General features: G+C 46.9%; 1 protein-coding gene and 2 pseudogenes across 4 annotated transcripts in view; 2 read left to right on the top strand and 1 right to left on the bottom strand.

The window, feature by feature from the left end:
- LOC144132566 (uncharacterized) overlaps nucleotides 1-23,120 on the bottom strand; it is a 132,663-nt gene that overhangs the window by 15,279 nt on the left and 94,264 nt on the right. Inside the window, exon 4 of one of the 4 annotated variants that reach the window (XR_013314851.1) lies at nucleotides 22,582-22,649. The exons of the other annotated variants lie outside the window; for them this stretch is intronic. The gene's annotated coding sequence lies outside the window, so the exon portion shown is untranslated. Of the gene's footprint in view, nucleotides 1-22,581; nucleotides 22,650-23,120 lie in introns of those variants that run through there. 4 annotated transcript variants of the gene reach the window in all.
- Nucleotides 4,994-6,464, top strand: LOC144133637 (uncharacterized; annotated as a pseudogene).
- On the top strand, nucleotides 9,273-11,165 carry LOC144133635 (uncharacterized; annotated as a pseudogene).

Below are 23,120 nucleotides of genomic sequence, written 5' to 3'. Positions count from 1 at the left end.
CGCATGGCTCCATGCGATGCGTTGTGGAGCGCGCCATAGGCGTGTTGAAGAGCCGCTTCCGGTGCCTGCAAAGGTACCGGACGCTCCAATACGAGCCGGAGCGAGCGGCCCTCATAATCGGAGCATGTGCTGCGCTCCACAACCTGTGTTTGAATGACCCCTTGCCAGAAGAAGGGGACGTAGATGCCGCTGACCCGGACGACGACGAGCCACCTCCGGCTGCAGTCCACACGCAAGGCGCTGCAAGCCGCCTTACCTACCTGCGGGGGAGAGCCGTGCGCGATGGTATTGTCGAGCTTTTTCGGAGAACCCGTCTCCAGAGGCTGGCATACCTGCGCACGGTGCGTCGGCAACTCCAGCGTCGCCAGCACTGAGCCCATCGACACCACCTCGCAGGGTAGCTGGCCAAGGTGTTCATTTGTGCAACACAGCAGCCACGGTTACTGTTGGCAGCGTCATCCCCTCGTGTCAGTGTACGCTTGTGTGTGAGCAACTCTGCATTGTGCCCCTAGCCGCAGCCCGCAAAGTGCCACAAAGTGAGCAAAAGGAGGACAGCGTTCCTTCGGATAGCCCACCACTTGAGGATGCCATGGATGACTGCAGTATGGAGGTGGAAAAGAGAAGTGTAAATACAATTTCTTTCATAGCTGCAAATGGATGTTTATCTTTAAATGTCAAGAAACGGCAAGTCTGTATATGAATTGCCCTTTGTCATTAGTGAGAAAAGCCATTATTACTGCTACACCACAGCTGTCACTTACTCATGCACCTGAGAGACTAATTTTTTAACCGGTTTCACTGCCGGGCTGCTTTACTGATGCACCTTTGTAGCAGTAATTTCTTGCTGCATCAGAAAACTTTATGCATGAAACAAATGACAATTTTGATGCTGCGTCACTGAATGCTAAATATGAGAAATTGACAGCTGGCGTTCAAGCATTAAGTAATAAGTCTTGCCAAGAACTGATCAAAGTGACGACAAGTATAGCAGGCCTGTAGTCTTCTGTGCTGATGCCTGAGACAGAATGCATGCTTATGTCGGTTTGACCTTGAGAAATAAAGTTTATTGTTCTTATTTCTCAGTTTGATGTGATGATTTAGTAATTGCTGGGAGGAAATGCTTGAAGTAGAATGCCTGCAACCGTGGGACAGATGTGGCAATAAAATTCTCATCCACATGAACTTCAATGAGAATTTGCTGCTTCTTCGAGTAAACATAAAAGAAGCACTTCTGCATGCCAAGAACATACAGGGAAATCTGAATCTGCGTGTAATACTGGTGCGTCTTTTTCACTTCCAGCCTGCAGTCTTTAAATACTAAGTAAGGTACGTTACAGGATTGTTCGCTGAACTCGACAATAATTTTGTCCTTACATGTGTAAGGACATTTCACTTCAAGTAGGGCCTGCACCGGTTCTTGAGGTACAATGCCATCAGGTGTGCAGCACAGCCACGGCTGTTCAAGCATCACTACAAGCCCACAAGTACGGACTTGAATGCACATGTCTTCTTCAAATGATCTCACAGCTTCAGCTTCCAAGGCACTTCCATATGCTGTGGCAGGGGACCAGAATCTTGTGTCTTTTAGAAACCCTTCGGCTACTGCAATGAGATCCCGTCTCGATTTTAGTATTGTGTGCGGCCGGCTACTTTCAGATATGCGAATGGCTCGCATACTTTTCCAATGAGCAAGATCTCTGCGTGGTTCCCTTGTTATTGCTTCAGTATGAAGTATGTCATGAGGAGTAGGCACAACCTTTGACATATAAAATTCCATTTCAGAGTGTGTTTGTCCAGGTCTCAACTGACCGGTAAAGTGCTGAAGTGCGCATATTTCCCTCTAGAACTGGTGTAGGGTGCTGGGCCACTTCATCTCCTGCTAAAATCTGGTGGTAGTGCAACCACCTCTTCCACTTGCTTCCCATAGAAGCTTTCCAGGCATGCTCCCTTTTGGTAAATTCCGAGTCTTTTTACAGAAGGTTTTCCCCACTTCCTCGGGTCATTTGTTTGAGAACTGTGCTCTTTTGAGTTCACATATTGCACCACAGCTGCAATATGTTTACAGCGTCCTCCCTGTCCCGCCTTGCAAGTACATTTTGCATCTTCTAGCAAGAAATCAGGCACCTGTGGGAAAAAATAAAATGCCACTTGTAAAGCTGCCCTGTAGCAAGCTTGAATCGACTACTTTGTTTCACCAGCCCTCACAGCCTGAACAAACTTTTTTTGCAACTTCTATATTTTGGAAACTTTCTGTGCAGGTAATTTGAAGGGTAGAGAAACTGTTCCAGTAATCTGGCTGGAATGTGAAAAAGCAATGACAAGACGGTGCTACACAGATTAAGCAATGAAGTGATTAAGCAATTGCAGACTTTGCACTTTAGACTAAGGGCGCTAGGGCAGGTGATAAATCTTTCGCCTCAACTATGCATTCGGGAGTGAGGGTGATATGAATAACAATGAGAGCGACACTAAAAATAAAATATTTATCAAATTTAAAAACTTTTTGCTACCGGCGGTGCAACTTTCCAGCTATTTGCTCGACTGATATCTCACTCACGTGCTGTCTTGCAATCATCGAAACGCTCTTTTTTAACGACGAAACACGTGAAATTCGAGCTGTACGGGCAGTGGTAAAGTGCAAGAATAAAAACGTTCAGCCCTTACTGCCGGAGTCTAACCCGAGATGTTTTTTTCAAGCCCATCGCGCTGCTTTGCACACTCGCTGGCTTTTCGCGCGACCGCACCCTGCACGAGTCTCTGGCAGGTTGGACGGCACTCCCTCAAATTACTGTAACAATACGCGTCATGCAAGCGGAAAAAGCGAGTGCATTAATCAAAGAAAAAAACATTGGCTGAAGCGGCAAGGAATGAATGCATTAGAGGGCATACTCACAATGAGCTCCACTTCGTAGGCAAGCTTGTTGATGCTCGTCTGCGGCAGACATTTGGCGCGTATGTAGACGATGACGTCCCAGACAGCCGTGAGGTCGGACACATGTCCACTATTATAAAGTGCTGTCCCCTTGCGCACACTCTCACCGAAGAAATAACCGTCCGGAACACGCAGAAACGGCAAATCGCACGCACGCACCTCAGCCATGCTTGCCGCGTGAGGCCCACTGCTCGCCCGCCGTCCCGCCTGCAGTTCCAACGGCCGCCGCTACGCGGCTTTCAGTGGCGCCCCTATAGGCGCTGCACAGGGCGTATATAGACAGCTGGCAGGCAGCCAGTATCATATATCAGTGCGGCAGCTCTATGAAAGTGAGGGGAGAATACGTCTGCAGAACACACTGCCTGTAATAACTGCTGATGACTTGCAGAACATAGAAAGCAGTACTTCGAGCAGCGTGGAGAGCACTTTCTCTATTTCTGTCACTGGGAGTGACCTAAATGCTCTAAGTTCTCGCATGCCTGTTGTTGCCTACGTTGCGGGATACTGTGCGCATGCTGCATTGAAAGCACTCAAGTGCGACACTTGCCGGGAAAATCTGGTCACTGCCAGAGAGCAGGCTCAAGCAGAGGATGATGATGATGACACTAATTCATTAATCAGACAATTGGATCGAGGTGGTTTAAAATTTCCATCACCATTTGTTGTCGCCCTTGTAATGCATGCAGAAGTCATAGTGAAGAAGCTTGCTGAGAAAGAAAATTGTGCAGAGTTCCTGAGTGGTTCTAACCAAAAGAAGCTGGTCAGCAAACTCATAGTGGAATCTCTTCCGGAAAGTGAGGAAATGATAACATGCATGAAAGGGCACACATATGAACAGTTAACCAGTTTGCTAGCAAACTGTGCAACAAACATACTTTTGAATAACCTCTGCAAGCAGAAAAATGACCTTGCACGTGTTGCAAAAGAAAATGAAAAAAAAGGAAAGCTCGTATCTTTACTGAGAAATGAGCATTTGTGCTTTAGTACTACACTGATGTCTTTCCATTCTGTTGGCTATTGTTCAAAATGAATGATTCTGAATGTTATGTATGCACTGCTTCTGAGTTGTTTTCATGTGCCATGTACATTGTGTATTGTGTGCTGCTGCTTGTAAATAAACCGGCTTATTTTGTGCAAACGAGCACCCTTTTATCTTTGTATACACTATTTTCTTTTTCTGCTCCAAATCTATACGTTTCTTGTGAATTTCAATGTCAGTGTAGTGTTTAAAGATCTGGTGAATTCAATTAATCACAAGAAGAGCAATAATTGACTATATTGCAATAAAAAAACTTTTGCATACCTAATTTATGCTGTACATACTTGTGAGTATTCTTTGCTGATATCCCCACACTCTATTTTAACTGCCTTGTATGTATGGGTTACACATTGCAATATTTTGAATTTCAGAGGCATTAGAGTTAACGGTACTTGTTCTTTTGTGCTTATTTTGCAAACTACCCTCTTGTATGCTCCTCTTACAATGTGTTAATGCTGTGTCACTAAAGCTTTGTGAATCTTTTCAAATAAACGCTGCGCATTGCGGTTTCTGTATGTTTGTAACATTTGGGTTGATATTTCCGCTAGTTCAGTGACCACCGCTAAGAAAACAAGCCTAGGTCTACTGCGTCGATTTTGAAGGAAGTAGTGCGGATTGTGCTTTGCAGTTCTGATAATTTATTGTTCCAGACCGTTCAGGCATCCTCAATGCTAGCGTGCAATACTTTTCATTAAATGTTAGCAACTAGGAAACTGAATTGCGTGTAAAGAGCAAGAGGACACTTTTTGAAACGGGGCACTATCGCGTATTCGGCGGTTCGGCACGCACCGCGCTCGGGCGAGCGGTTCGGCCGCCGCCCCGTGACGTCGCTGACGTCACGACACTTTGGGCGCAGGCCTTGAGAGTATATAGGAGGTGTTGGCACTGCTTGCATTCTGCGGTGATTTTTTCGCTTGTGAGGTGCGTTGTGAAATAGTTATTCGGCCCTGTGCTGCTCGTGTTCACGCTAGTGTCCTACAAGTGGTGAAAACGTGCGCTGCTATGCTTGGACAGTTGTGAATATGCCAAACAAGTGCTGTGTGCATGGGTGTAGCGGCAACTACAAATCCGGACCAAAAGTCCATGTGTTCAAATTTCCTGAAGATGCAGAACTGAAGACAGCATGGCTGCGCGCTATTCCCCGAGATGGCTTCCTTCCTTCGGCACATTCCAGGGTAAGACTGCTATCGTTATTTTTGTTGCTTGAAAAATGCAAAGCAAACACGTGCACATGCGTTGTTAGTGGAATTTCAGCAGTTATATATTTAGTTTTGAGGGAGGCTTCACTGCAATATGTTAGGCATTTTTTTTTCTATTCACATGCAGGTTTGCGAATTGCACTTCACTGAAGGTGACATCATTCGAGAGGATTGTCATGTGGATGATACTACGGGCCGTACGATAACTGCACCCATGCTCCGTTTGCGTCTCCGACCGGATGCTGTTCCGTCAAAATTCCCGAACTGCCCGAGCTATTCATCGAAGGTTTGCAGCAGAAGGGAGAATCCGGAGTCTAGAAGAATTTGTTTGGATGCAGCTGCGACTGAAAAAAGCTCTTGCAGACTCCCTCGAGACGTTTAGAGCCGAAGAGGAAAAAGATGCAGTTCGGAGCCTAAACGACTTAGCCGAACACGTGCGAACAAGCCAGTCTGAGTTCTGGCATACAATATTGAGCAGTGGCCGCCTCATATTACTGCACATTGTTGAAGATGATGCTCCTTGGGTGAAGTACTCAGTTTGCGTGAAGGCTGATTTGTCTATCATGTTGCATTTCCTAAAGACGCCAGTCACAAGGCTAGGGTCCAACCTGTTCGTTCCTCCTCAGGCGAAAAGTAAGAGGGCTTTCGCTGACTTTCTTGAAAGCATCAAGGTTTGGGACAGCAGCGTTTCTTCTAGCTGTAGGGACTCGAATGAAGAAGTTTTTGATGCCATCAATTTCCTAATGATCATGCAGTCCAATTCCTCAGCGAACAGTTGAAGCTTCTGTCTGCAAAGAAGGAGCGAAGGCGCTATTCTATAGATTTCATGGTGTATTGTTGCATTCTCTTCATGATATCACCCCATGCCTATAAATACATGCGAAGCTATGGAGCAATCACAATGCCGCATCCAATGAACATCAGATCAGTTTGCTCATCATATGGAATGAATCCACAACGGGAGCATCACGGTGCAGCCTTTCTCAGTTACATGGCGAAAAGGATCTGCGAGCTCGATGACAGACAGCGGCATGTGACGCTTATGGTTGACGAAATTCACATAAAGCCTTATTTTGATTATAAGGGTGGCAATATTGCTGGACTTGCGCACAATTCTGAAGAGGTTGCCAATAGTGCATTCGTTTTCATGGTGCAAAGCCTTACTTGTCCATTTAAGGAAGTTGCACACATTATCCCTGCCCGCAAATCTGATGCCGTGTTTCTGCACAAGTCAATAATGGATGTCGTGACTGGCCTGGAGAAAATAGGTTACAGTTACCTGCATAGTCAGTGACAACAACTTCGCTGCCCTCTCCCTTCACGAACAAAAATCTATAAAAGAAGTCTCAGAAGAATACTGCAAGCTGCTGTCGGCAGGGTCAGGGCATTCGACACTCTCCGCAGATGGTCAAACAGGCATCCCAAAGGCGGCAGTGCCAGCGTTAGACCTGCCTTTCACAATGGAAGAACTATCCACAGCTATCGCGGAGACAAACAGGCACACGTCTCCGGGTCATGATGAGGTGACCTATGACGCCATTGCAAAGCTACCCCACACCACCCGTCTTCGACTCCTGGAGTATTACAATTCTTCCTGGATAGCTGGTGAGGTCCCCACGGAATGAAAGCTGGCGAAAATCGTGCCCGTTTTCAAACCGTGTAAGCAGCCAACAAGCTACACATCATTCCGGCCCATTGCCGCACTGAGCTGCGTAGGTAAGCTCATGGAGCGCATGATCTGCAAGCGTATAACTTGGTTCCTAGAAAGCCGAAATGAGTTCCCCCAAGAAATGAACGGGTTCCGTCAAAACAGGTCTGCGACTGACAATATCATCGCCCTCGTCTCATCAATTGAGGAGTACCTTCATGCTGGGTACATCCCAACAGCCGTTTTCCTAGACATCAAGGCCGCTTTTGACTCCGTCTTTCACCATGCAATTCTCGCAGCCTTTGGCAGTCTTGGCCTTGGAGGAAGGCTATACAAGTGGATTGGGCATTATTTAAAAGAACAACAAATTTTTATTACCACTCCAAACGGTCCAACACGCTTTCACGCAGTGGAGAGGGGCGTACCACAGGGAGCGGTGCTCAGCCCTCTCCTTTCAATATTGTCCTTATTCACATAAAAAGACACCTTCCGCGAGGGGTCCGCATAACAATTTATGCTGATGATATCTGCATCTGGACCGCGTCACGTTCGCGCTATATTACCCAGCAACGTCTTCAGAGAGCACTATTGCACATTTCGATGTACCTGGCTTCCAGAGGTCTTCGTCTCTCGCCAGAAAAGAGTGTTGCAATGGCGTTTACAAGAAAAACGATGACTCGATATCCGCTGCTCCTAGGCGGACGATCGCTGCCATATGTACAATCTCAGCGATTCCTGGGTGTTGAAATCGACTATAATTTGTCATGGTCACCTCAGATCAAAAAACTCCGTGCGAGGATTACTGCAGCATCGCAAGTGTTCAGGTTCATGGCGGGAACAAGGTGGGGTAGCAACTGCCGATCAATGCTTCTGCTTGAAAAAGCCTACGTTGAAGGAACCTTGCGCTACTGTCTACCAGTGCTTCAAAGATTATCTACATCAAGCAATAAGACTCTCAATGCCGCACGGAACAACTGCCTGCGAATATGTCTTGGCCTCCCAAAGGGTTCCTCTGCATCAGGAACAGTAGCGGAGGCAGGATGTCTCCCACTTCAGGTAATTGCCGCCCAGGAAACTATGCGTACCCATCTCCGCCATGTCCTGCAAGGGAAGAAGCACTTCCTACACCGTGTCCACCTAACTCACAGCAACTCTAGCTTTGGCCAGGCAGTGCTGCTCCTGCCCCTTCCTACTGTTAATCAGCCTCAGAAACTACTACCTCTGGCCTTTCCTCCATGGACACTCTCTCCTCTAAAGGTGAAGAAGTCTGTTCCAGGTGTGAATGCAAAGAGCCGCATGCCACAGGCAGCACTTCTGCAAGCTACTCTCGCCTACTTAATCGAAGAATATACGCAGCACATCCATATCTTCACCGATGGTTCAACTACTAAAGAAACTTCTTCTTGTGGCCTTTATGTGCCCTCAACAGGCCATGCCCTTTCTTACCGGCTGCAGCGGAGGACCTCCTCTACAACAGCTGAGCTTCACGGCATTAAGGAAGCTGTTTCTTACATCCTGCGCCGAACCGCCGGCCGTTGGGTTATCTTCACCGATTCAAAAGCATCTCTGCAGATCCTGGCCAACCTGCTGAAGAAAACGAATCACCAGCCAGTTTCCCTGGACATTGGGTATATCCATCATTTAGCTATTGCCGCAGGCCACTGCATAACTTTTCAGTGGGTACCTGCTCACTGTGGCATCATGGCTAATGAAAAAGCAGATGAAGCGGCCCGTAAGAGCCATCAACATCATAGATACATTCGAAGTTTTCTCACGAAATCTGATGCGTCCCAAATGGCTAAAAGTTTTGCGTACGAAGAAACGTATCGGCTTTGGAGTTTGCCGACACATCAGTACCAATTTCTTCACTCAATCGACCCACATCTTAGATCAAGACTCTCACCCAGAATTCCTCGACAACTCGAAACACTTTATCACCGCCTTCGTCTGAATGCTGCATATACAAATGGCCTGCGATACCGTTTTGGACAAATGAACAGTCCGCATTGTGACAACTGTGCTTCGATAGAAACTGTGGAACATATCCTGCTTGAGTGCCCTGCGTATGCTAACGAGCGTGCGTACTATGAACATTGCATGCAGAAGCTCTGCCCAGTGCCCCTAACAATGGACAAAGATTTAGGCCCCTTAGCCTGCTTCAGGCAACAGAGACTTGCAATGAACTTTCTTTTTACATATTTAAAAGACATTGGACATCTCGATAAGCTCTAAATTCACTTGCAGGTTACCTTCATGCATTCTTCTTGCAGTGAACTTCGTCAGCCCATTCGTCGGACTATGCACTCCATCATTCCATAGGTTACATCAATACTCGCCACTGCATCCTTAGTACCCATTTCATGGCTGCATTTTATCTTCGTTTTTTTTCCACCTCTTCCACGCTGCTCTCCTTCAGTCTTTATCTCCCAAATTCCCCTCCCTACGCAGAGTAGCATGCCAGCAATATTGAAACGCCGGCTAAATTCTGTTTCTTCATTAAAGAGTCTCTCTCACTCTCTAAACAGAAAGGCAATGTCTTACTTTGCATCTCCGTCAACAAAAGGAATCGTTTATCCCCATCCATGTGACTCCTCGAGACCGTTGTTTTTTGTGATCGACCCAGTCCACATACTAAAATGCATTCGGAACAACTGGCTAAACCAGAAAAATGACCAGCTGTGTTTCTACTTCCCGAATTCGAGGATGATACAGCACAACCGCGGCGCATGTTGACTGCGTCATTCGCCACCATCAGAAACGCACACAACCTTGAGTGTGACCAACTTCTTAGATACGGTCATAGTTTATCAAGGAAGGCGCTGTTTCCATCCAATCTTGAAAGGCAAAACGTCAAGCTTGCTCTACAGATTTTCAGCGATGGCTTACCTCACATACTTCGTGCGCTTGGAAAAACACACAACCTGAACTTCCCAGAGCACACTGCTAGCTTCATTGAGATCATAGTTAAATGGTGGAAAATCGTGAATGTAAAGACTCCGTACAAAGGGAAGAGACTCCGCGACAATTTTCAAGAGCCGGTGTTCCCCTCTGTGGACGATCCTAAACTGGAGGTCTTGTACAAGCTGTTGGACTGGCTCGATGAGTGGCACAGCAAACGCCTCGACAGCGGTTGTTTGACCAAAGAGACGCATACTGCTTTACACCACACAACTCACGCACTCATCGAAGTAGCCCGATACTGCTTTGAAGAGCTTAATCTATCTTACGTTCTTCTGGGAAAGGTGCAGACGGACAGTTTAGAGGAAAGATTCGGCAAATACAGGCAGCTGGCTGGAGCACAATATCATATTTCCTTAAGACAGATTTATGAAGGCCAAAATAAACTACGACTGCAAAACACGCTGCCTAAACTTCAAGAAATCTGTGCAAGCGAAAAAACTGAGAAGTGGGAACACCTGCACGGATCTGTGGACACGCCGCGCCCTTCGTTCAACGTCGTTGTGACTGCAGCGGCTTTATCAAAGATAACAGACATCATCCCCGTTCTTGTGTACGTTGCAGGATATGCCGTGCATACAGCTCTGAAGAGGCTAAACTGCACAAAATGCAGATCAGCGCTAACAGTGAGCAAGACCATCACAGTTTCGCCCAACGAGGAAAACTACGATCTTGTTAAGCAGCTGGATCGCGGAGGACTTCTTTTCCCGGCAATGTTTGCAGTGAATGCCGTCGCACACAATTACGTCGTAGTTGAACAGCTTGCAAAGGACGCGGAGTTTTTAAGAGCGCCAGACCAGCGTAAGCTCGTCACGGAGCTGACAATGGATTTGCTGACAAATGACGACTCGTGTGAATTTGATGCCTGTGACGATGGACACACGTGCGAATTTGTGCTTAAACACATTCTTTGGTGCAGCACTAACATCCTTCTCAAAAACTTTTGCAGCCGGATGAATGACCGAACCGTTGATGACGACAACAAATCTAAGAAAGAAAAGCTGAAACCCTAAAAAGCAAATAAACGAACATGTGTTCCGTAACACGTTTTGTTGGGAACAATTTGTTAAAACACATTATTGTACGCCAAGCGATGAGCTCCCCCAATTCTTGCGCGCGCTTATCTGCTTCCACAGCGCCCGCAGGCCTCGACGCATGACGTCACGACGGGAGCATTGAGGCCTGAACTTGTCTAGGTGGTGATGGTGCAGCCCGGACCGGCTGAGTGCACCGGGCCATATCCTCTCCCGCCGCCTGCTCACCGGCGCCACCCCCTCTCCCGCCCCGGCGGCTGAACGCGCGCAGCCTGAACAATTAAACTATAATTTGTAAATAGTGTATATATGCCCTCACCCCTATCTCTTTCCTGCTATCCCCTCACCTCTTTCGTTTCACTTCTTCAAACTGCCTGCTATCCTATATTTCCGCTACCAGAGCTCAGGTGCCGCCGATTAGTGATGGCAGATGCCGGGGTGAGCAAACATCTTTTACCTTCCTTTTTGTTATTTTAAATAAATAATCACTATATATATATAGGGTGCGCGGCCGATTCATGCCCCTCTCCAAAAAGTGCACCACTAGCGGAAAACACTGTCCCTATATGAAACCTTGGCCAGATTTTCGTGACCATTAAAAGCGGTGTTGTGTTGGGTATTAAAGCACATAGGCAGTTAAAGCCATCATGCACCAAGCTCAAGGTATAGAAATGGTTTTCTGTAGGATATTTAGGAATATGAAAAATCGTTGATGGTGTAGATGACCTAAAAATATTGAACTGCCTGGTAAAAAACAGAGAAGAGCAAATCTGGAAATAGCTAATGGTAAAAGTCACAGAGAAGGTAAGGTAGCCACAGTGGCTATCCTTGGCTGCCCAAGGATCCTGAGGCTCCCAACCAATCAAATAAAAAGTGTCAGCCTTCTCAGGAATGAAGAAGTAGCTGAGGTGTACCATCCAATAAAGCGAACCAGTGGTTCAAAATTTACAGGTTTTCAAGTACCTCTGCTTCTTTTAGAAAGCTGAAAAGCTGGGAAGTTGGTGGTTTTCCAGGTTTCAGGAATGGCACTATGATGGCTTTCTTCCACTCTAGGTATTTTTCCTTCTGTGAATATTTTGTTAAAAAAATTCAAGAGTGCCTCTATGGCAGGCTGGGAAAGATGGGCAAGCATTTGATAGTGTATCTGGTCAGGTCCTGGAGCATTTTTTTTGCTGGCAGACATGACGGAACGCTGCAGTCGCACCGTAAAGTCGATGCTCACGGCCTTCGCCCAGAGCCAGAAGGATTGGGCAGACCACCTAAACGAGCTCGCGTTCGCAATTTGGACTGCTGAGAACCATTCTACGGGTTTCTCTCCCGCATTTCTCACCTTTAGGAGAGAGCTGGCTCTCTTCTGTGGTTGTAGGGAAAAATGAAAGTCGGAAGACACGGGCTTGTCTACTGGAGGGCTGGCCTCCATGCCCACTGCCGGCGTGTCATAGGAGGAGGAGGGGAGGGGGAAAAAGATTGAAAGAGGACAGGGAGCTGGAAAATCCCGACTGTTGTCACGCAGCACCAAGCAGGGGTTGAGATTGCACCGGAGGAGTGTTTTTACGTTGTGCAGCTTTGCACCAGGCTAGCGCAAGCCCTTAGTACGGCACAGAAAAGCCTGGATGCTGCTTGAGCCCAGCAGAAGGCTCAATATGACAAAAGCCACCGAAACGTCTCCTTTCAGGTAGATGACTTAGTGCTCAAATACAACCATGCCCTCAGTGATGCCAGCAAAGGGTTTTCCGCTTCTTTGGCTCCTAAGTTGCTGGGGAGAAATGGTTTTCTCCCCTTGTGTATGAGCCGGTGGATTCCTGAACGGGGCACAGCCCCAGCCGCGTTCATATCGCTGACTTGAAAGCCTACCATTGTAGGCCGCAAGAGTGCGCCCGACCTGGTGCGTCCGACCGCTTTCGGCAGCCGCATTGCTACCCTCTCAGCAGCCGTGCATCATAGTGACAGCGCGCCCTTGACAACGGACTTTTCCGGTAATGAGACAAACGCTTCGCTGTCCGTTCCAGCCTCCGCAAGCGCACGCCTCTTCCGAGAGCTTTCTCACACAAGCAGGTACACATTTGTATAAATGTAAAAAAGTGCATGCGGAACAGTTTTCTTCGGTTGTTTGATGTATTTAGTTTCTTTTTCATGTGGACACCTTTGTAAACTGCAAGTGTAGATGTGTGGCGCGGGAGGGGAGAGCAAAACGAACACCAACGAAAGCGCCATTCGAGCCATTAGAAGAGGGATTCTGCAGCCTGCTGTTTCTCGGAGCAGCCGACACCCGTGCGACAGACTTGCAGCCTCCAATGCAGGTCGGGATGTTGTCCCTTTCTTTCCCCTCACTCCGTTTAGCAGGGCAGAGGGACTCATTGCTGACCATGTATGTGCGCCAGCGCATGCGTGTGTGTGTAGAGGGGGGCATATGGCTGTCCAGCTTCAGCGTAAGACGTGGGTCGCCGGTACCTCCCTCCTACGGGGGTCTGCTTGCACGGAAGTAGGTTCTGGCCTCGCAGAGACCGCCTTACTTCGCCAGTGTCCCCTCTGTGCTGGAGCCTCGAGGACTGCTCGTTAGAGGTGCATGGGCTCGACAGACTACGCCAGCGTACCAGTGTGTGTGTGAAAAACTTTATTTCAGGGAGGAAGCTTGAGGTAGCCGGAGCAACCTCTCGCAATCCCTAGGTGGGCTCCTCATTACAGGAGCCCATTGGCGACCGCTGCGACTCGGGCTCGGTGGACCAGGGCCTTCTGGCTTGCTAGGTCCGAGCAGCCGAGCAGGGCTGCCTCCCAGTCCTCCCGGAGCGTACCATCAGCGAAATCGCCCATCATGTCGCCAACACCACCGCTGCCGACGCCTACCAGACCCGGTCTTCGCAATCGTCGCCACCGCCGGGCTGGCCGCCAAGGAGGACGAATGTCCGGGGCAGCTGGAATGGATTTAGCGGCTCTGACACATCTATGGAGGCCAGCAGATGGCGGCCCGAGGAGGCGGTGCGTCGCCACCTGTGCCTGTCAAGACGGCGCGTCACCGCTGCTATCATACCCGTCGGCCAACGCCTGGCCTATCCAGCGAAGAGTGGAGCGGGGTGTTACATTCTGGCGCTCGCCCGTCTGTGTTGGCAGCGTCGTCAGCGAAGCTCACCTGCTGGAAGCCAGCACTAAGCTTCTTTGGTATGGTTCCGAGCCACGCGATAAGAATCGCTCCCACATTCGATACCAGAGTACCGAGAGCGTTGCCCAAGTGGATTCTGGGAACCAAGCAAGGGTAGCGAGGGCCCGTGGAACGCCGCCACAGCGAGCGTCGAGCACCTGACAGCACCGAGTGCTGCTACACTGGACAGACTCTTGGTGAAGCGGAGAGGCCGCCACAGGGATCGAGCGGCAGCTAATCCCTTATGGCCGTGACTAAGCTGAACGGAGCAATGTGGCCTCATTCGTTGAATACGGCAGCGAGCTGGCGGTCGTCTGCTAATCTTCGCATGCATGGCAAATGACGAAGCTACTCCTTTTGGCTACTAGACCCGGCCCTGCGTTCTTGTCCGAGGGTCGACTGACATCTAAAGAACAGGTGTGAGCAGTGCGTGCAATCTTTCGGCTGGCTACGAGATCATCCCTCTCCGCTGTCGACGTGGACACAAGGGCCTTCTCTCTCCCTGGCTCAACACGTGACGAGGGCATGTCCCTATGTACGTTGGTGCGTTTGTGGAAACGTCCTCAACCTGGGGAATCTGGGGAACAAGAACCGTATAAAACTAAACAGCGAGTGCAGTGAAAGTCGTGCCCCTCTTCTGTGCTCCCATGTAATGCTCAGTCATGTTCCCTTTTGGGTGCTCCCCTAATCATGCTCCCTTTTAAGGCTCCTTAAGCCTCCTTTTATTATCTTCTCTTCAGAGAAAAGTTCCTTTTGACCTCTATGTATATAATGTAAATAAACCCCCAAGTTTTCTTCCTCCCATCATCCAACTTCTTTAACTTGTTGGCAGTCCTGTCCTGGTGGTGGTGGCGCAGTTCGGAGCGTCGTTCTTGACCCGTGGTCCCGTCGGGAGCGACTCCTAGCCCCCCTCCAACGGGGGCCAGCTCCGGGTGCCCTGCGGATGCTTGGGAACCCATTGTGTCGCCACTCACCATCGCCTGCAAGCTGCAGATGCCCCCCCTGCGGGGGCAAGGCTGTTTCTTGTTCTAGCTAAATATACCAGCTCACAAAATTTTTTTTTGCAGTTGCTTGTATGTTGCACTCTCACATCCTGTTTATTGCATTCATTTCATTGGTTCAGAAACGTGAGTCTTTTCATGTGAATGACTGCTATGAGACTATCACGAATCTTTAATTATTAGTGTAATTTCTTCCCCTTGCCACTGGGGGCATCTATCATTTGTAAAGAGGTGAATCATGAAAGTTTCACTAATGTTTATTATTTTCTTCAAAGACAGATTTTGCCATTGTCAAGTTCCCTGAAGAAGACGCTGTTCTTGTAGTACGACGCAGCTGGATACGTGGTTTAATGTGTATGTGGCCTCAATAGGCTTAAAAATGTGCGAGATAGTGAAAAGCTGCACTGAGCAAGGATCAGGGTGGATTCAAACCACATATGTGGTTCGTGATATGTATGGCAAGTTGTGCATTTTTATTAAGGAAACTTGTACCAGTTTGTTCAGCACTCCCTATTCTCGCCGGTATTCTTTAAGGTTTGCTTTTTTACAAAGTAGAGGGGACAGACCCTAGCCGGAGTCTTTGATGACGAATTCTTTGTAGGCTGTGTTTGTGCCAATGGAATAGAAGCTGGTAATGCCTCATTAAAGCGGTTGTTTCAGATACAAAACTTTTCGGTTGATAGCTTTAAAATTTACAGCTTTTGCACCACAGTGGTGTTCTATTTGTGCAAGGTTCTATGGAATTTACTTTTCACATTGACCTTTTTATACCTTGATGTTTTGTTTGATAAATGCAATTCCTTTGAAATAACTGAATAATAGTAACGAAGTTGTTCTGTTATGTTAGAATTACAGGTCTGTTAAAGCATTTTCATTATATTATTCACTTGTGTTGACACTCCGTGGATAGCATATCAATCGTTTCTATTTATGTTTCCTCTTAGTGCTGGCTGCCACTGTAATAGGGCCACTAATGGTGAAGAGAGTACTTTTTGCTACATGTGATCTAGATAGTTATAAAGAAGCAAAAAACAAGCTCTCCAAAGCAGAGGTCATGTCAAACTTAGATATGGGCCGCCGCGGTGGCTGAGTGGTTATGGCGCTCGGCTGCCGGCCCGAAAGACACGGGTTCGATCCCGGCCACGGCGGTCGAATTTCGATGGAGGCGAAATTCTAGATGTCCGTGTACTGTGCGATGTCAGTGCACGTTAAAGAACCCCAGGTGGTCGAAATTTCCGGAGCCCTTCACTACGGCGTCTCTCATAGCCTGAGTAGCTTTGGGACGTTAAGCTTCATAAACCATAAACCAAACCAAACTTAGATATGGACCCTGACGAGCCAAAGAGGAAAAAAAGAGGCAAAATTATTCTGGAGCCGTCCACTACGGAGCCTCTTCCCTTCTCTCCCTCCTTTATCCCTTCCCTTAGGGCGCAGTTCAAGTGTCCACTGAGATGCGAGACAAATACTGCGCCACTTCCTTCCCTCAAAAACCAATCTCGTAATAAGAAATAGCCATATTTATTAGTTTGTGGTCATTCATGAGCAGTCTAAGGACTGCCCTTGCTATATAACTACAGCTACCAGAAAGAAGCAAACGTTGGATAATGTCGTAAGCGGTCTTCACCTAGCCCGAGTCTAGTAATGTTTTGGTTACTTCACTGCTTCAATTCTTGAACATGCCACGCAATGCTTTGGAGCTTAAAGCAGCATTTGAGTTTATTTATTGTGCTCTCACATCTCGTGTTCAGCAGAATATAAAACAAATAAATGACATTGCATGTTCTTGTTGAGAGTTTCTTAAGAACTGAATTAGGTTTTCATTTTTTAAAAGGAGTTACCATGCCAAAAGTTGTTTCTTAGGTATGTGGACAAGTACAGAAGGTCAAGGCCCATTTTCTAACTCTCTTTGATGGCCGTTATGGCAGTACTGTTTTCAGATACATATGGAGAAGCACAGAAAGGGCCAAGGAAGGCACAGGACGCATCAGATCTGTCTGACTATGATTTAGGAAGGGGAAAAAGCAGAAGACTCATCAGGCTATTGAGTAGCTCTAAGGATGAAAATGTGTCCCCTCCACCACAACAGCCACCACAGGCAATGCTTCAAAGTAATGTACATCATCGCTTCAATACAGGTCTTATCCTAAAATGCAAAGAGCCATTTTGTACAAACTGCTTTGCAATAATTGGAAATTGAAGAGACTTTTGGTACTCTAATGTTGATCAATTGCACTATATCCAACACAAGCTCCACTGTGTGAGTCGTATGAAAAGTGCATCACTGTTGTGGTGAGGGCCTGGATCCATATTATAGTGTTGTTTCACCTGCCCCCTAATTTAGCAGCTAGTGCTCAATGTTGGTGTCATTGGGCCAAATCCAGCCTGCCACTTATGACCAGGAACTTCCCTTTTCAGTTTTTAGTTGCATCGTGCAGCTTGTTTATATTTGGAATGTTCACACTGCAACTAAGTTAATGTTTCTTTTACTTCTGTTAGAAGCAATACAACACAAGGAATCAAGCAGCAGGAAGTCCAAAGAGACAACCCTTTTGTCCCATCCTTCATGCCTTGCTGCCCATGACGGTATAATTTTCAAGTAAATTAATTGTCTAAAGTATGTTGTAGTATTAAATGTTCGCTTTAAAAGCTGCAATGCCTTAAATATAAGTAAAATGTTTTGGTGTGCAAAAAAGGGTTTGGTTTATGGGAATTTAACGTCCCAAAGCGACACAGGCTATGAGGGACGCCATGGTGAAGGGCTCTGTAAATTTCGACCACCTGGGACTCTTCAACGTGCACTGATATCGCACAGTACACGGGCCTCTAGAATTTCACCTCCATTAAAATTCTACTGCCACGGCCGCTGTTTGCAAAAGGAATGCTAGAACTTGCTGCATGCTCGTTATATAAGATCACTGCAAACAATATTAAGCTGTAACCACATATGTTAAATGCGCTATCAAGTATGCATATTATTTAGTTTTTGCGCAAGGTGCACATTATCTTTTACTACCATATGAAGGACCCCCAGTCTCACTGCTCAAGAGTTGAGCTTACGTTGTTATCACTTTGTAACGGCAATGCCGCAAGTGGAGGAAAGCACCCAGAGCCAAACGAGTGCGCTAGGGGATATGACGCGGGAGGGTTCAAGGAATCCAGACGGTGCAGACATTGTTGTAGAGAATAAGATCTTCTAGAATCTGGCGTCTGACATCGTTTGTTTACTTCCGTTGCACCTACTGTGACAGTGCTTTTTCCAAAAAACATATTTTGGTAACACGTCCTTATGCACACCGTTGCAGCTATTGTGACAGTGCCTTTTCCAAAAAACACTTTGGTAACATATGTCCACATCCACATTGGTGAAGCCGTCCCAATGCCAGTTTTGCCCCATGGCCTTTGCACAAAAGGCAACCCTTACGAAGCATTTGCGGGAATAGCGCTGCTTCGTGGTGCCCTTTCGAACGTATTTTGGTAGCTCTGTTGGCAACCAGCTAGCTGCATAGTAGCTAAGTGACCTATAAGTGCACCTTTTTGACCTATGTCGTTCTTTAATGCTGACGCACTCCTTGCACTGACGTACTGCACTGGCTGGCACTGGGCTGTTCTATTTCTTCTTGCAGAGCCACAAGTGTATTGGAGTTCCAGACTTACGTGAATGAGAAAAATAATCTGACATGTGGGAAGGCATCACTTCCCTTTGAAGAAAGGCATTCAGTGGCAGTGTGTCTAATGTATATATTCCTGGTACTAGTTCTAAGGTTTATGATGAAGATGGGAGAAACAAAAGATGGCCTGACCATCTGTTGAATTTTATTGTCCCAAGTGTACTTGTGTTTTTAATGAGATGGCATCAGTTGGGCCATGGAAGCAAAAACTGTTCGGCGGCATAGACGTGTGAAGCCTTCACCTCTCAATCAATGCCTTCTTCTGTCTGCTCTTCTGAGAGACGCCGGATAACTATGCTAGGAATGCGGTCTGTGTTGCTGCCACATCTAGCACATGGCAAGAGCGATTCCAGCAGCAGCTCAGAGGAGGACAACAGTGCAATCTATAAGGCGACATTTAAAGAAATCTTAACTTATGCCACAGTGTGTACCGAAGGTTACCAACTGCATCTGCACAGTGGTGCAACGCTACTCCAGAGATGAGGAAAGAGTTTATGTGCGAGTATGTTCACGTGTGTAATGAGGTTTTACAGTTACACAGGAGTCTCTGCTTGAGACGCCAGGCATGCTATGAGCTCACTGCCAACTTCAAGGAGTCGGAATGCTTCCCGTCAAAACGACACCACGGCGGTTCCTGGGAAAAGGCGCCGAAGGAACATTCTTTCCTGTCTGGTGAGCTTAGTTTTAAGCAGAATGAAAATGAGAAACGTTAGGTGGGTACATGGATAATGCACGTTTATGGTTTATGGGGGTGTTAAGTCCCAAAGCGACTAGGCTATGAGGGACGCCGCAGTGAAGGGCTCCGGAAATTTTGACCACCTGGGATTCTTATGCACTGACATCACACAGTACACGGGCCTCTAGAATTTCACCTCGATTCAAATTCAGCCCCAGCAGCCGGGATCGAACATGCTCTTTTGGGTCAGCAGCCAAGCAACATAACGACAGAGCCATCGAGGTAGCCCATAACAATAATAATAATAAAGAGCATATTTCCATCAGAGATGAAGGTGGCAGTAGGTAATAACTGCCCGGAAGAACAGCAGCTTAACCAAAGCCCACAGACCCCTCCGCATGTTTACACTTTTGTTTTTCTAAAGCATAAATTTTAAAACAGTCTTGGTTACTTCTATAAAATGATTTATTGCATGCTGTTGAAAACAATGCTGTTCAAAATGGCAGAGTCATCCCAGCTGAGTTCTGGATTTCCTGTGCCAGATAGCTCCAAATGTGATCCACTTTTCATATGACAAGCACACGCTGGCCAAAGATTTCCAGAAAGAGGGTGGTTAAACTCTCTCAGCCTCCTGTTAAACCTTTAACTGAATTCACCGATGCCATGTCCATGATCCATCCTTAGGCTTTTTGCTTTCATTTTCATGCATTGCATTTCCTAGCTTTTGACTTAAGCACGGACAAGAATGCTCCTCTTTTGCAAGTAAAACTGAAGCAATTAAAAATGCTCAGAAGCAACGAGTAGTGTCCGGTTGGTTTTGCACAAAGTTTGCACACTGCTGTCATGTAAGCTAAATTTTCTCACTTGCCGCGAAGTTATAGACCTCCTGCATGTTTGCAAACAAACGAGGTGGTGCTGCAGTCGCTAGCGAGCTCGTGGTAGGCAAGAGGCCAGGGAGCGGTGCCGCGGATAGGTGTTCAGCGTGGGTTATCAATGTTTGTAGGCGCGTTTTCAGTTTCCGCGGATCACAGGATTGGCTGATGCTTCCAAAGTAGTAATTTCTCCAAGTGCGCGGGCTCGTGTTGGCCACGTACAGCGTATTCGGAAAAATAGTTGGGCACTCTGTATTGTACATAAAACCCGGTTAGTGGTGAACAGAAAGCGTTGCTGCCGTTGATTTGAACACTAGACATAGAGCAAAATAACCAGTTTTTGATACTATGTATTAGCCGGAATGATTTTACTTCGGGACAGTAGTGAGAGGAACCGCTGGCGTTGCGCTCACCGTCTGTTGACAATCGTGCCGCGCAGTGCGAAAAGTAAGGACAGCGGGGTGTCCGCACTCTTTTCTGTCTCGCTTAAGTGCTGTTTTTCGCAAGAAGCACCGGCCAGGTCGACTTCTCGCATTGTTAAGCTAATCGAGTTGGTGAAAATTATCGATTTCTGAAATTGTGATTTGGTTTGGTTTATGGGGGTTTAACGTCCCAAAGCGACTCAGGCTATGAAAGACGCCGTAGTGAAGGGCTCTGGGATTTTCGACTGCCTGGGGTTCTTTAACGTGCGCTGACATCGCACAGTACACGGGCCTCTAGAATTTCGCCTCCATCGAAATTCGACAGCCACGGCCGGGATCGAACCCGCGTCTTTCGGGCCGGCAGCCTAGCGCTGTAACCACTCAGCCACCGCGGCGGCTCTGAAATTATGTTCTTTCCTTTCCTATAGCCCTGGAGTCTTCATTCGTTTCTTCACGAAAAATGATAACAAACTATATATGGAGTAGGAATTCATAAAATTACGCTTTTCAAATGCGTGGAGGTAATTGTGCTTGTGATGGTCCGGCACGACAAGAATTAGGCAAGTTTATTCCGACAAAGAGCACCACCATCATATTATCACCACGAAGAGATCATAGGTTCCGTTTATTTCAATGCCGCACTTCTTTGGCCAAAAGCAAAAGCTACGACGCTTAAAACGAGGGAATAAACTTTAGGATGGTTTTCTGAGCTTTCACATTTTCTGCGATCGGCATCACTCACTCCTTCGAAATGAAAATATGATTCCATTTGTCATGCACGAATCCTGATACGTCGATGAGTGTAATAAATCACTCGATTTCTTTTCCACGCGTGCAGTTGTACGTCAGTTATTTTTGTAAGAAACGTTATCATGTACAGATGCATGCGTAAGTACTGAGCATCTAAAGAAACAACTAATTCATCACGCAGAACCGAGCTGTGTGAGCATACTGGCACAAAAAAGAATTGAGCACTTTCAATTTAATTATTCAAGACCCGGGGATGACTTGACGAGGGTGTTAATTATAATTACCCAAGAACTGTCCCAGGTAGCAGAAAAAAAAAGTGTTGCTGAGTTTTAGCATAACAATATCATATCTGCACAAAATTTCGTTACATCTCGTGCATAAATAACAAAAACACTTTTTATTGCCGCGCCCCCTCTCAATCTCGCTACGTGTCTCTGTTAGTATCCCGCCTGCGACTGCTTCTTTCCAAGCAAGCTTCGAGATCAAGCAGCACTCCATGGAACAGCTTATGATGCACGATGCAAGGAAAACAACATGCGACTTTTAGCACACTTAAAGTACGCTATTCTAAGCATGCCAACGTGAGCGTGAAATATTGACACAGCATACCGGACTCATTTCTACTTGAATCAAAAAATTATGTCGGTCATATTAAGAAATAGTCTCAAGTAAACATTAAATGCAATAAAACGCACCATTATACGTTCGTATAACTTCCACGCACATTAAAACATGCTGTGCTATCAACGAAATAACGCATTCCTTGGTGGCGAGGAAACCTGCCGGCGCCCCGTGCACACCAAAACGGCCCAGGGGGATAAATACCTGCGCCACTAAATCTGTTTTTTTTTATCCTTGCACAATTTTAAGTGTGCTATGCTGGTGTTCAGGTCAATAAGCGCAGCAACTTCCCTGCTACGAAGAACATTGACTGGCAGGGGCGATCGAGACCCAGGCTTCACGCTTTACTATGGCGGCCCATTCCCTAATGCGGTATTTATCTGCGAGAAACCTATCAAGGACATTTAATTTTCCTTTTTATTCTACTGCGCGGATCCAACAGTGGTGCAGCTGTCAATACATGCCGCTTCTGCAGAGCGCCGGCATGATGCAGCCGCCGGTCGTTGCGGCAGCTGCGGTAGGCATGTGCAGGTGGAACCTGTTTTGCCTACCGTGCGAAAGTCGCTACTGACATCAGCGCCACCGCATCTTCGTGACGTTGCGGCGTGAAGGAGGTCTATACTACCATGCTTGAGAAGTTTTACTGATCAACCATGGAGAAGCTCTTGACTTTCCCTGTGGGAAGCCTGCAAGCTGGAAAAGATGAGACAGCCTCAGTTACAAATGTCATTGTATGTATTGATGGAACTTACATACCAATACGCTTGGGGCAACAAGATCAAGTCTTCCTACATAAATAGACATGATCAAGTCTCGATAAAAATGCAGGGAATATATGATGCAAGAGGGAGATTTCTGAATGTGTTCACCGGGCCACCAAGGAAAGTGCATGATACAATAGTGTTAAGGTTGTCTCCAGTACATGAAGACTTGACTACACTGTGCAAAGTCAACAAGTAGGTGATGCTGCTTATCCAAATAGGGAGCACTTGTTGACACCTTTCAAGGACTATGGGTCAATGACAACAGCCAAAATTACCTAGCCAGGCAGCAAAAAGGGTAATCACTGAAAATGCTTTTGGCACGCTGCAGCAAAGGTTTTGGCAGCTTCGTTAGGTGGAGTTCACAACTGTGGATAAAATAACAGTTTGTCATAGAGTGCTG

The sequence above is a fragment of the Amblyomma americanum genome, chromosome 5 (assembly GCF_052857255.1).
Source record: "Amblyomma americanum isolate KBUSLIRL-KWMA chromosome 5, ASM5285725v1, whole genome shotgun sequence".
NCBI lineage: Eukaryota > Metazoa > Arthropoda > Arachnida > Ixodida > Ixodidae > Amblyomma > Amblyomma americanum.
Note: the sequence above shows the minus strand (reverse complement) of the source record. Positions and strands in the feature narration are given on the sequence as shown.